Source organism: Notechis scutatus, chromosome 3, assembly GCF_049901735.1.
Source record: "Notechis scutatus isolate UNSWTSFEM ecotype Mainland chromosome 3, rNotScu1.2, whole genome shotgun sequence".
NCBI classification, from domain to species: Eukaryota; Metazoa; Chordata; class Lepidosauria; order Squamata; family Elapidae; genus Notechis; species Notechis scutatus.
In genome coordinates, this window is record NC_142011.1 from 136,674,604 (window position 1) to 136,687,339 (window position 12,736).

The 12,736-nt window shown below is 38.9% G+C and overlaps 1 protein-coding gene across 6 annotated transcripts in view; it reads right to left on the reverse strand.

The window, feature by feature from the left end:
• Positions 1–11,566, reverse strand: part of RNF152 (ring finger protein 152) — a 38,389-nt gene extending 26,823 nt beyond the window's left edge. For 2 of the 6 annotated variants that reach the window (XM_087961192.1, XM_087961194.1), the window contains exons 1-3: positions 11,424–11,566; positions 9,520–9,642; positions 8,171–8,255 (exon numbers count right to left, since the gene is read on the reverse strand). The gene's annotated coding sequence lies outside the window, so the exon portion shown is untranslated. Of the gene's footprint in view, positions 1–8,170; positions 8,267–9,519; positions 9,643–11,412 lie in introns of all 6 variants that reach the window. The other 4 variants (XM_087961193.1, XM_026675379.2, XM_026675380.2 and 1 more) reach the window with 4 other exon arrangements.
• Positions 11,567–12,736: the final 1,170 nt, after the last annotated feature.

The window sequence follows — 12,736 nt, forward strand, 5'->3', positions numbered from 1 at the left end:
CAGATCCCGCTTTCTGAAAAAAAAAATGAGGGAAGATTAATAGTTTGATGCATTTTCCTTCATCTTTTCTTATTTAGATAACTAGATCTTAGAAGAGACTGTGTCAAAATTGAAAGTAAAATATTACTCTTAGTTTTAATAGAGTACTACACAACCCTGTGACACACTGGGTCATCCTTTGATTCAAAAATAGTGCAGTCTGATGTGACCAGAATGAACATTAAATTTTAGATTGATCGTATCTTTTTTAGTCCAATGCTGGAACAGTGCCATGATCAACTAAGAACAGCATACATCATAAATAGAAAAGTAATTGTAATAGCAAATGAATTTCAATAATAAGTCAATATTAAGTTACCTACATCAATAAACAGAATGACCATGGATGGGCAAAAGAACAGTGGGAGGTGGAGAAACTTCCAACTTCCTGTAGGCTTCCCCACTGACTTTGCTTGTGGAAAGCAGGCCAGAAGTGTTGCAAATCACAACCATGTAACTAGGAAACACTGTAACAGCAACAACTTTGAAAATAAAACTGGTCTGAACATCATGGACATTTCAATTCCATAGGAGTAATGGGTCCCAGATTTTTTACACATTCTTTAAAGTTAGTGGTCCTTGTCCTTGCCTCATGGGTTTTTCTTATTTAGAGGATTGCCGTTGCCATGTTAGGCTTATCTTAGAGGACTAAAAGGGGGGGGTCCCCCTTTTGGAGATTAACAGAGATAAGTATATTCTAATTTTTTATTTTTTTCTCCCTTTTTTTTTTTTATGTTTTATACCAGGTGAATATATGGGTCCCGTGCCACCTTAGGGACGCAATACATTAGCTTGGGAGCTATACAGCCCTGGTTTTTAAAATATCATTTTTTTTTTTTTTATTTTTTTTAAACTCCCTAAACAAGAACCGCCCAAATCCAGGGATAATATGCATTGTAGCCACGATTTTTCAATGGGTTAAAAATCCCTAATGAAAATTTAACTTTTGGGTTTTTGTTTTTTTGAAATCTAACACGTAACCAACAGGAGAACTGTATCTTGGCAGCGGCCTCAGACAAGAAAAAGAAAACGGAGGGAGGGGGGGGGGGGGGGGGGAAAAGGGGGGGGGGACTAAAGGAGCGGCCGTGAAGGGGGGGGGGGGTGGGGGGGCCCACCCGAAGTTTTAAAACCGGGGTGGGGGCGGATAGCTAAAGCAGGGGGCCTGGAGAGAGGGCGGGGGGGGTTGCGGCGTCAGAAGAGGACTCAGAAGCACAATTAGATTTAACAGAGCAGATTCCCAAGGAATTGAATATGGAATGATGCTAAGCAACTCCATCTTCTATAATGTGGAAAAGAAAGCAATAAAATATTTTATCAAATTCAGATCCCGCTTTCTGAAAAAAAAAATGAGGGAAGATTAATAGTTTGATGCATTTTCCTTCATCTTTTCTTATTTAGATAACTAGATCTTAGAAGAGACTGTGTCGTGTCAAAATTGAAAGTAAAATATTACTCTTAGTTTTAATAGAGTACTACACAACCCTGTGACACACTGGGTCATCCTTTGATTCAAAAATAGTGCAGTCTGATGTGACCAGAATGAACATTAAATTTTAGATTGATCGTATCTTTTTAGTCCAATGCTGGAACAGTGCCATGATCAACTAAGAACAGCATACATCATAAATAGAAAAGTAATTGTAATAGCAAATGAATTTCAATAATAAGTCAATATTAAGTTACCTACATCAATAAACAGAATGACCATGGATGGGCAAAAGAACAGTGGGAGGTGGAGAAACTTCCAACTTCCTGTAGGCTTCCCCACTGACTTTGCTTGTGGAAAGCAGGCCAGAAGTGTTGCAAATCACAACCATGTAACTAGGAAACACTGTAACAGCAACAACTTTGAAAATAAAACTGGTGTGAACATCATGGACATTTCAATTCCATAGGAGTAATGGGTCCCAGATTTTTTACACATTCTTTAAAGTTAGTGGATGTTAGATACCTTGAGTCAAAATCTGTTGCTGCATCGTTTGGGCTTATCTTGAGACTAAAACCAGATAAATACAATGAGTTTTAGTAGATTATAGACAGATAATATTGATTCCCATCACAAGGAGATCTGTATCTGTATTTTATTTTATTTGATGAGCAAGGTCACAAAATAAAGTTGGAATACACATTTTAAAATCTACTAGATTGCCACTTTTCCCTGAACTTTTATGGTTTTCTCATCCATTAGCTTTGAAAGCATTTTAATACAATGGCTGACCCCTTCTACTCCCATTGAGTTAGACTATTTGACGTTCTTTACCAAAGTCATTCAAAATCCCTGAAAGTAACCAATAAAATATTAAAATCTCAACTTCAGTAGTTTGCTTTGCAAAACTAATACAGTACTGTACAACATGTATAAAAACATGGTATATGAACCCAATGCCTATTATGCGGAAATGTATAACCATCAATAGCTGATTTCAGGAAAACTTGATCCTCCTGTTACCTTTTTCAAATCACTGTTTTATCTGAACCAAATTCCAAAATATCACCACTACAGTTCATAAACAGTATTTCAAGAAAGTTATACAACAGTAGTATGTTTTTACAAACTGTCATTTTAAAAGTCTAGATGGGATACAAAAACAAATGTAGAATGAACCCAAACTCCATGAATAAAGCATGTGTAATCATTCAGACATAATCATAAACTGCATTTGCAATCAATTAACCATAAAATTATGTTGGATATAAATTCTTGTTTAGAGATCTAATCAGATTTAGAAATCTGATGACTCTTACTGCATATGATAGTAAGCCAAAATAAAAAAGCTATTGTTGTGTTGCGGTATAGCAATTTTCTCCCTGGAAACTGTACATATTTCTTCAAGATTGAAATCAATAAGCCCCCAAAAAGGTGAAATGTAGATGGAATATAAGCATGATTAACTTTCTTTAGTCTGGAATATGTGTTTTATTATACTCTTCTTAAATGGCATCTATATTATTTTACATATTATGAACAGCGTTTACAGTGTTTCAACTTGTGGAGTGAAAACCAGTTGAACCAGATCAATGAAAACTTTTGTTTAATCTGAAGAAACCAAATCTTGATAAACAGATTACTTTCTAATACTATTTTAGTTCTGGTGGGGAGTGATAAAACAACCCTAGTAACACTAGAGAGAGATCTGTTTGGACTGTAAATTCTAACTTCATGCAGAAAGGCAGCCACAGATATGTTTTAGAAATATGCAAATATATTTATATTTAATCACCTAATTTATCACTGATTACCCAACCAGATTGAGGCAGATTAGTCATTAATTAAGATTTGTAGCAGCCTAGTCCCTAATGATCCAAGCTCTGGGAAACAAATAGCCTGCCAAACAGATACAACATTTGAAGTTGATATAAACACTGCCTACAGATAATCCATATACAGGTAGTCCTTGACTTACAACAGTTCACTTAGTGACCATTAAAAGTTACAACAGCACTGAAAAAAGTGACTTATGACCATTTTCACATTTATGACCATTGCAGCATCTCCAGGGTCACGTGATCAAAATTCAGCTGCTTGGCAACTGACTCATATTTATGACGGCTGCACTGCCCCAGGATCATGTGATCACCTTATGCAACCTTCTAACAATACAAAGCCATTCACTTAACAACTGTGTTACTAACTTAACAACTGCAGTGATTCACTTAACCACTGTGGCAAGAAAGGTTATAAAATGGAGCAAAACTGTCTCACTTAGCAACAGAAATTTTGGGCTCAATTATGGCCATAAGTCGAAGACTACCTATACTGTATGTCCCTCCTAGAGTCAAAGCAGTACCGGTGGTCCTCCACTTATAACTACTTTTAAAAACTAATGTAATGTATCAGAGTAAGAAGTAGGTCATTAAAGATACAGATGAATATTAAGAAAGGCCTAATGTTTATTTTCTGTTCTCTCATCTGCATCTTTAAAAATCTACTTCTTACTCTGAAAAAGTACATTGGATTTTAAAAGTCCTGATGTCTTATATGGAACATCCATTCAGGTCTTTTGGTGACAAGATGGAAATGGTTTGCCATTATCTTCCCCAGGATAGGTGTGTATATCTGTATGTTTGTATAGACTGTAGCATAACTCCTCTGAGGCGGCCTATTTATCCAAGAACTAACCAAACTTGATCCTACTTGGTTTTCTACATAGCCAAAGCCAGCAGCTGTTGCTACCTGTTGAGGTAAACTTTAAACAACTGTGACCCAAATGACTATGATTAATCTTGTAGAGAAACTTAAGTTATACTATCTATATCTCCAAGATCTTCAAAAAGGAAAAATTCATTTTCCTATTCCAGAAATAAAGGAAGTGGACTCTCATTTGTGTAAAATTGTTGGGGGGGGGGGATGCATATTATTTGGTAAGCTACAGATGGCAGTACAAACATTGTTTTTTCCTTAAAGAAAACCCAAGTTTATAACAACAAAAAATCCTCTCAGAGTATTACAGTTCATTAACATGAATTTCAAAGTATATTCCTATAGACAACGAAACTACTTTTGCTTAAATGAATGCCCCAGAAACTTTCATTTTTAGTTAACTCTAGCTTTCAGCTTTCAGGTAAGATTTCCTTTGGATCAAACTAGATTACTGGTAGCTTCATAAATATGTCTATGCAGGGATTTCTTGCAATTGTTTATATGTAGTTTGCCATTTCTCCTTAGCATCTTAAATTTACATAGGGTGGAGAAACACTGTTGAAAGAGAAATATGGCTTCTTGTTTATTATAGCCTATTCGTTTAGTTCAAACTTTTCTTTAAAATAAATTTTCAAGGTTTTGTAAAATCTTTCTTGAACTTGAAAATTGATTTTCTCCTTATAATTACACCAATAATGGAACTGATACAAATGACTTGGAAGAAAGGCAACACTAGGAAAAAGCAAATCAGGCAATTGGAAGTATACTATTTTAAATAATTTAAAGTAAAATAGTACACTATATACAATAATCGTAAATTAATACCCAAGTTCTGCCTTAAAAGAGTCAGGAAAAAAAAGAGAAATGGACATTTCCATTTCTACTATCCAGATTTACACAAAAGTTAAATAAATACATAAATAGTATAAGTCTTAACCACAGGAAGAATTGGTTGGCAGCGCCTACAGGAAGTATGTGCGGTACATATGGTGCATTTTAAGCCATTCAGAAGCAGAAGCTCAGTAACGCAGGCTTTCTTGACCAAAAGAATAAGCTCTCCAATAGTGCTCAGCTGCAGCATTAGCTAAAGACCATGCCAGATTGATACACAAGAATCTTTGACTGTATAAGGAAAGAGAGAGGCACTAGCATTTAGACAAGTCTATCAATGACCATTAATACTGAAGAATCGATGTTACTTCCATGGCCCCCAAATACCAGTTGCAAGGCAACCATGGGGAAAGAGAAATAAGCTTTCATCTCTGCTTGTGAGCACTCCAGAGGCAATTTGTTGGTCACAGTGGAAATTCTGTTAAAGATAAGAGCAGTGGTGGTATTCAACCAGTTCTGCCTGGTTCTGGAGAGCTGGTTGGAGCAATTGCCCGGCCTCCCATACTCACCTTTATCCACTGAATTTGAAGCGCAGCTGCTTTGCGCGGCACAGAAGAGTGCCGTGCAGCAGCTGCTGAAGTGACCGGGATTGTGCAGGCTTGCAGGAGGCGAGTTAGAATGCCTCTGCGCCTGCGCAAACGCCTCTGTGCCTGTGCAAAGTGCGTGTTTGGTGCACATGTGCATGCAAAGTGTGTGCACCGTGCAAAACGCGCCCACCAAGCCACGCCCACCAAACTGGTGGCAACAATAATTGAATCCCACCACTGGATAAGAGGTATGGGAAATCTGCATCCTTCCAGATACTACTGAACTATTAATTCCCACTTCCATCACTATGCTTGGCCTACCCATGTTTTGTGAACCCAGCTGGTATAGTCCAGGTTTTACAATTAGTGAAAGAAGTCACCGATTGCGGTCCAGCCAATACAGAAAGAAAAAACAATTTTTTTTAACTGTAGATTTATTGTAGATTTTAAAGCTCAGTTGTGCTGCGACCAAAATACCCCCCAGATTCAGAATCCTAGCCCACACCCTAAAAAGTGGCCATCATACCAAATATTTTTCCGTCTTCCCAGATTACATTAGAATCACTCCAACCATCTGAAAAAACAACTATTTAAGAGTTTCCCTTCTTGAACTCTACAAGCATACCTCTTATAACTAGCCATTGCCAAAACTTTCCTCCACAAAGCCTGCTTCCATTTTTTCCTCTTCCCAAAGTAGTTTACCATTCTCCTAGTCAGTATTCATCACTATTTATGTACCTAGTCTTCAGTGGAGTGTTTTATCTACACCCACACTCCTGCTGGTACCTCTGTCTTGTTCATGAATTGTGCCTTTTCTGATATATAGTAAACAAGGGCACACTTCTCCAAATATTGAAAATAAAAAAAGTTATTTATATTTCACTTGCAGTAAAAATAACTTACTGTAAAAACTGGGACCAAAAATAAATGAAAACATTTCCCACTAAGTCGTCTCTAACATGTTCCCATTTCATTCAAACACTTAGAATTGTTATCTTAAAATAACAATTCCTGACAAAAGTTGAACCTCCCAAAATGAATCAACAGCCATAGATAATTTCTTTCCAGAACTGGAGTACAGGTGGTCCTCAACTTACAACCACAACTGAACCCAAAAATTCACTGCCGAGGAAGACAGTTGTTAAAAGTGAGTTTTGTTCCATGTTACAACCTTTCTTGACACAGTTGTTAAGTGAATGACTGAAGCTTTTGATAACATGGCTGTTAAGTGAATCTGGCTTTCCCAATGACTTTGTCAGAAGATCACAAAAGACGGTCGATCACGTGACCCCAGGACGGAACATTTGCCGATGGCCAAGCAACTGATTTTTTTATCACATGGCCACAGGGTTGCTGCAACAGGCATAAGTGAAAAACACTCATGTCACTTTTTTCACTGCTGTTGTAACTTCAGTCACTAAACAAATGGCTGTAAATTGAGGACTGCCAAGGGGTGGGATTCAACTGGTGTTCGGTGACTACATTTTGCTACGTGCGCGTGTGTAAAAAAAACCATCAGCTGAGCCACCCAGACAGCTGAAAAGCACTACGCGTGGATGAGCAGCGTTTGAAAAGCCTCTTTTTTCCTGCTTTTTCAACCTCATCTGCGAGATCCTTTTTCATTTTAAATAACTTATATGTCATTTAGGATTACATGTGTTAAGTGCTTCCTGGCCACATCACAAAAAGAGAGGGAAAAGAATGGTAATGGCATCCACATGAAACTAAGCCATGGTTTAGCATTAGATGCAAAACTTCATAATTTAATATAAGAAAACATATCCTCACTAAATCTTGCACATGTACTGTATATCCTGAAAAAAGTTTGGTCCTGTTTTCTTCCAGGCATTGACGAGAACCTAATCTGTATTAGCTTTAGTGAGCTTACTAAGTTATTTATCTTTTTTTTTTAAAGTTTTATTTGGGTTTTCACAAAAACAAAAGTTATCTTGATATCCTTTAATCCTATTAAAGTTCATTTTATTAACTTGAAATGGAAGAACTGCACAAGACTTAAAGACAAAGCACAGATCAGGTATTAACTTCATTAAAATCAGCAAGCCGTTTATACATTACATGAATACATTTTATGAAAGAGTCCTGTGGACAACTTCCAAATAAAAGAGTTCCCAGAAACACAGATGCAACAAATCTAAATCAAATTGTTGATTTTTGTTGGTACAAAAAAAAAATTGTGAACATTCACAACATTCTAAGACTGTTAACATGAACAAAGTGATTTTTTTTCTAAATATGGGGCTCGTGCCTAATTCTCACTCTTATTTTTATGATTACATAGCAAGTAATCTCAATAATTACCCAAATAAATTCCCATTTTAAGTCATTTTCCAATGAACCACCAGGATTCCTTAGGTGCATTTTAAAACTAGCTAGTAGGAGCAATGGTTGACAGATTGTACCCAAAGTTTTCTCTCTCCTGGTTTTACTTGACAGCTGTAGAAATGTCACCTTGAAAAAGCAGCAGCTGTTACAAATTATCCACTTAGCTGAGCAATCCCCTGAGTTTTAAAAAAAATTGTAAATGAAGGGACAAGACAGGAGTTCTCCTCACCTCTTTTTTTCTTCTTGGTGCTCTTTTGTTTCATATTAGTTCAGGTTTAGAGAGAGTTAATAATAGTCTTCAAAACATTCTCTTCCTAGAAAGGTTCTCATTGCACAATAATAAATAAAGAAACCAAAACAAAGTCACTCTATGCATATCCTCAATGACAAGCTCATCACTTAAATGAAATCCGTGACAGATTTCATCATAATCCCTCAAAGTAGTATGTTATTTTTCATTATCTCTTGGGGCAAGCTTTTACCTCAGCCTGAGTTTAAAAATGGGGTTGGGGCAGAGACCGGCATATTAAATAAATAAATTTTATATATATAAAAATGATATTCAGCTTTGTTCGGGTATTTTCCCACATCATTACAGTTGTGCTTTTAAAGCTGTAGCAACGTTTCAGCAGAATCTCATCTGCCATCATCAGGCTTCTGTATTGTGTTCATCATTTTCTTTCAATACAGAAGCCTGATGATGGCAGATGAGATTCTGCCGAAAACATACATACATACACACACATACACATACACAGCTGGTGCACTTGAAGAAAAAAAGGAAATTTTATGGAGTATCTTTTTTGTCTTTTTTTGTTTAATGACCAAATTTCTGTTACACAGAAGTGTCACTTTGAAAGAAGACAAGGACAAAATAAGGGACCATACTTTGTAGATTCAATGGTAACAAACTTGTGTGAAAAAAAAACTGTGTGTGTGTGTGTATTATATACATATATATATACACACATTATATACATATATATATACACATACACACATTTATCCCCTGCCACATATTAATCAAACACATCGCTTATGTTCTCCATCTCCACAACCTCAGCAATTGTATACCACTTTCATATCTTTCACAAGTTTTCAAACATTTTCACAACTTGTTTTCCTAATAATCTGGTTTTTTAAAACCAGTGTTTTTCCCCAAGCAGTAACCAACCAAAATTGGTTGTCATAAACAGATGAAACATGGTACAAGGGATGCTTTTTCTGTTATTGTCTCCAAATTATTTTCAAAATAATTTCAAAAATTATTCTTCAAAAATTTTCCTCGAAAATTATAGCAGCCCACATTGTTCTCTGAATGACTGAACATCTACCTCCTTTAGGAGGGATTTAAAAACAACAAGCAAGTAGTTTCTACTTCAGTTTCATTTGCTTTTGTATCTATGTGTAAATCAACTCCAGGGCTCAGCACCTCTCACTTAAAAAAAAGAAAAGAAAAAAGCTATTCAACCACAGATCGAAGAGAGAGTTCAACGAAGTGGCCATGCACAGACAATGTTCCAGCAACAGCAGCTTTCACACAGCAACAGATATCAAACATATTTTTGATGGCATTACCTGAATCTCTCATTGTGTCTCATCCATCCCTTTCTGCCTGATATCGAGCCAGGGAAACATTCAGCTGCTTGCAGGCTGGAGGCGACAAGCATGAAGCACAGTTGTGACAGAGCTTTGTTCCGGCTGCAGTGTATTACAGGAAGCCAGGGTTAGAAAGCAGCAGTAACAACAACCAACAAATTAGGCAATCTGAGTGGCCTTTTCAGCTAGGATATGCCCATATTTGGGAGCCAGAGGGGCACAGGAATGAGGAATATTCACTTGCTTACAAAGATACCTCAATCTTCCTCACCAGCAGCCTCAGGAACAAGCAAGCTATGGCTACTACAGATTATGTGGCCAGACTATAGTTGCTTGTATATAGTTATGGGCCAACTTGCATAATCAGATGTTCTGCAATCATCACCATTCTCTAAGCAACCTAAGCTACCTTTTCCCTTAAAAAAAAAAAGATGCAAAGGGGTGGGGGGTGTTGAGGTTTCTGAAACAAAAGCCCTGTCCCTCCCAAGAGACAAAACACACAATGCTCCCCCCTTTTGGGTTGACCCGCAATGCTCATCCACCCCAGGCCCCCTGTTCTTTTTGCCTTGCCCTTGCAGTAATCACTTCAGCCTGTCGAGCAGGATCGCCCAAAAGAAAAAGACCTAGACATCTGTCTCTTCTCTTCCTATCTCCTCCTCCAGAAGAAGAAGGGAAAAAAAAGGGGGAATTCTGGCTGGAGATAGAAAAGAGAAACAGACAACCTCCTCATCCTTCCCCCTCCACCACCACCACCCAAGCTGCAGCTGGGTCTTTTATAGGCAGCTTTTCTTGCTTTCCTTTCCTAATTCCTCCCCCCCCTCCAAAAAAAAATAACAGCAAAAGGTTTCTCATAAGGGGGATGAGACGCTTTTAGCGTCTTTTCCCTGCCTGCTAAGAGACTGAAGAGAAAGGTTATCTTTTCACAGCTCCTGGCTGCAACCAAAGCTTACGCAGAAATATAAAGCTTTTTCTCCGCACCACCAAGTCCCTTCTCCGAGACACCCCTCGCCCGCTCGGTAGTAATTCAGACCCCTCCTGCCCACCCTAGCGTAGAAGACTCCCTGCAAGCTTCTTCTTTTTTTTTTCAGCATCCCTTTTATTCAATCGGGCTGCCTTTTGGCATTTTTTTTTCCTAGGTGGGGGGGGGTTCTTCTCCAGTCTATGAAACATTAAAAAAAACAACATGATCTACACAAATGAGGTTGAGTTTCCCTATGAAAAGAAAAAATCTAAAAACGAGGATGAGAACGAGGATGATGAGGATGACGACGACCAATTCCCCTACTACGCATATTTTACAAAATCCTCCAGGGCATTCTCTTGTATCAGGAGGGAGTCCTTTAAAACTTAACAAGACCTTCCAAAACCGCTTCCTCGACGCGCGTGCAACAGTTTGACTGCAGAGGCGAAGGGGTTAAACCTGGGGGGGACAGGGGAGTGTGCCGAAAGAGTTCTCGTCTCAGCATTACAGTAATATGTATGTATGTATGTGTGTATGTATGTATGTATGTAGTTATGGGCCAACTTGCATAATCAGATGTTCTGCAATCATCACCATTCTCTAAGCAACCTAAGCTACCTTTTCCCTTAAAAAAAGATATATATATATATATGACACAAACAGACTCGGCGCGTGTGCGCAGACAGACGGCTCCCCGCGTGCGCCTGTCTGTCTGTCTGTCTGCCTGCCTGTGGAAATATTCCACCTCAGGTTAATTTCTCTCGCGCCCCACATAAGAGTGGGTGACACCCCTCCCCCTTCCCGGCTATCCCGCAACCCTGAGAGCCGAAGAGGAGAAGCGGCTTGCGGATTTGTGTTGGTTTTTTTTTTTTAAATTTATTCCTTTAAAGAAAAATAAATAAGCCCCGCACGTTTTGCTTACATGGCTCCTCCCCATCCTCGCAGCCTCGCGCGCCTTCCCAGTTCCACCGTCGGCAGCTAATTGAAGACCAAAGCTGTGGGTGGCGGGGGTAGCAGGCGGGGGGAGGAGAATGAGCTCCAAATGTGAAGGCGAGACACACGGGGAGGCGTGGCGGTAAAGCTCCGCCCCTTTGGTGTCCCAGCCCCGCCCCCTTGAGGAGAGGGGCTTGGTATTGTATTTCTTTTTGCACCTCCCGAGTGTGCAAAAATCCCTCTTCTTCTCTCCGAATTCCTCTTAGCGCTCGATGTGTTTGCAAAAAAAGGGAGGCCGACCAAAGGCGGTCGCTGCAAGACAAATGCCGGCGTTAACCGAGCGAGCCAGGCGGGGATGTGGTCAAAGCGTCCCAGTAGTAGTGGTCTGTCGGCTTCACACGACCCACATGGTGGTTTATGGCATATGGTGGCTTAGAGACCACTTCTTGAGATACGTGGGGTTATTCTGGGTTATCCTCTGTGCGCGCGCCCGCCTAGGTAGGGGATGGGAGGGAGGGTGAGGCTGCTCCAGGAAAAACAAGCTTTTTAAATACTAAAAACAACAACAACAACTCCTCTGTATTTTTCCAAGGAATACATTAGATTCGTTCCGGGGCTAAGAGCGGAGCCCGGGAGATCCAGGGGAAATTAATGTCGCGATTCAATTGGATTCCATCTCCCAAACGCATAAGCTCGGTTGCTGTTTCTTTTTTCTGCCCCGTTTGACTGGTGCCTTTTTACTCCTCGCCTATCTGACACATAGAAATCCAACAGGTGATTATTATTATTATTTTATACTGCAGAAGTAGAGTGTAGAGTTGCATTCAGTGCTGGAACAGCAAAAATAAAAACAAAATGTTTTTTTTTTAAAAAATAAAGATACTAGCGGGCATATCTCCTGGGTATTTTTCTCTGGAGTGTTTTTCAATGTTGGCTGAGCTGCAGTAAAGTTTATTGTAGTGCCAGTGTCCTTGCTCACCCTTCACAAAGTTCTCTGAAAGTCACATACTTCTGATTTCCAGCTGGTTCTTGGCTTGAACTGATTTCTTGCTGTTTTCCTTTTAATCCCTAATTAGCTGTATTTGCAACAAGTAATGCAACAAGAGCCATTGATCTTCATTATCTCCATTCTAAAAAAAAGCTGCTTCCTTTTGAATTTCAGGTAGCTACACACCATCACAGATCTCCTTGACCCTGCCAGCAGCCTGGAATTCTCAGTAATCGGTGCATCATTTAATTTTAAACATTATAACTGAGTCCCTGAAAATCTCCTCTGTTATATCTGCCTTAATTAAGCAAAAG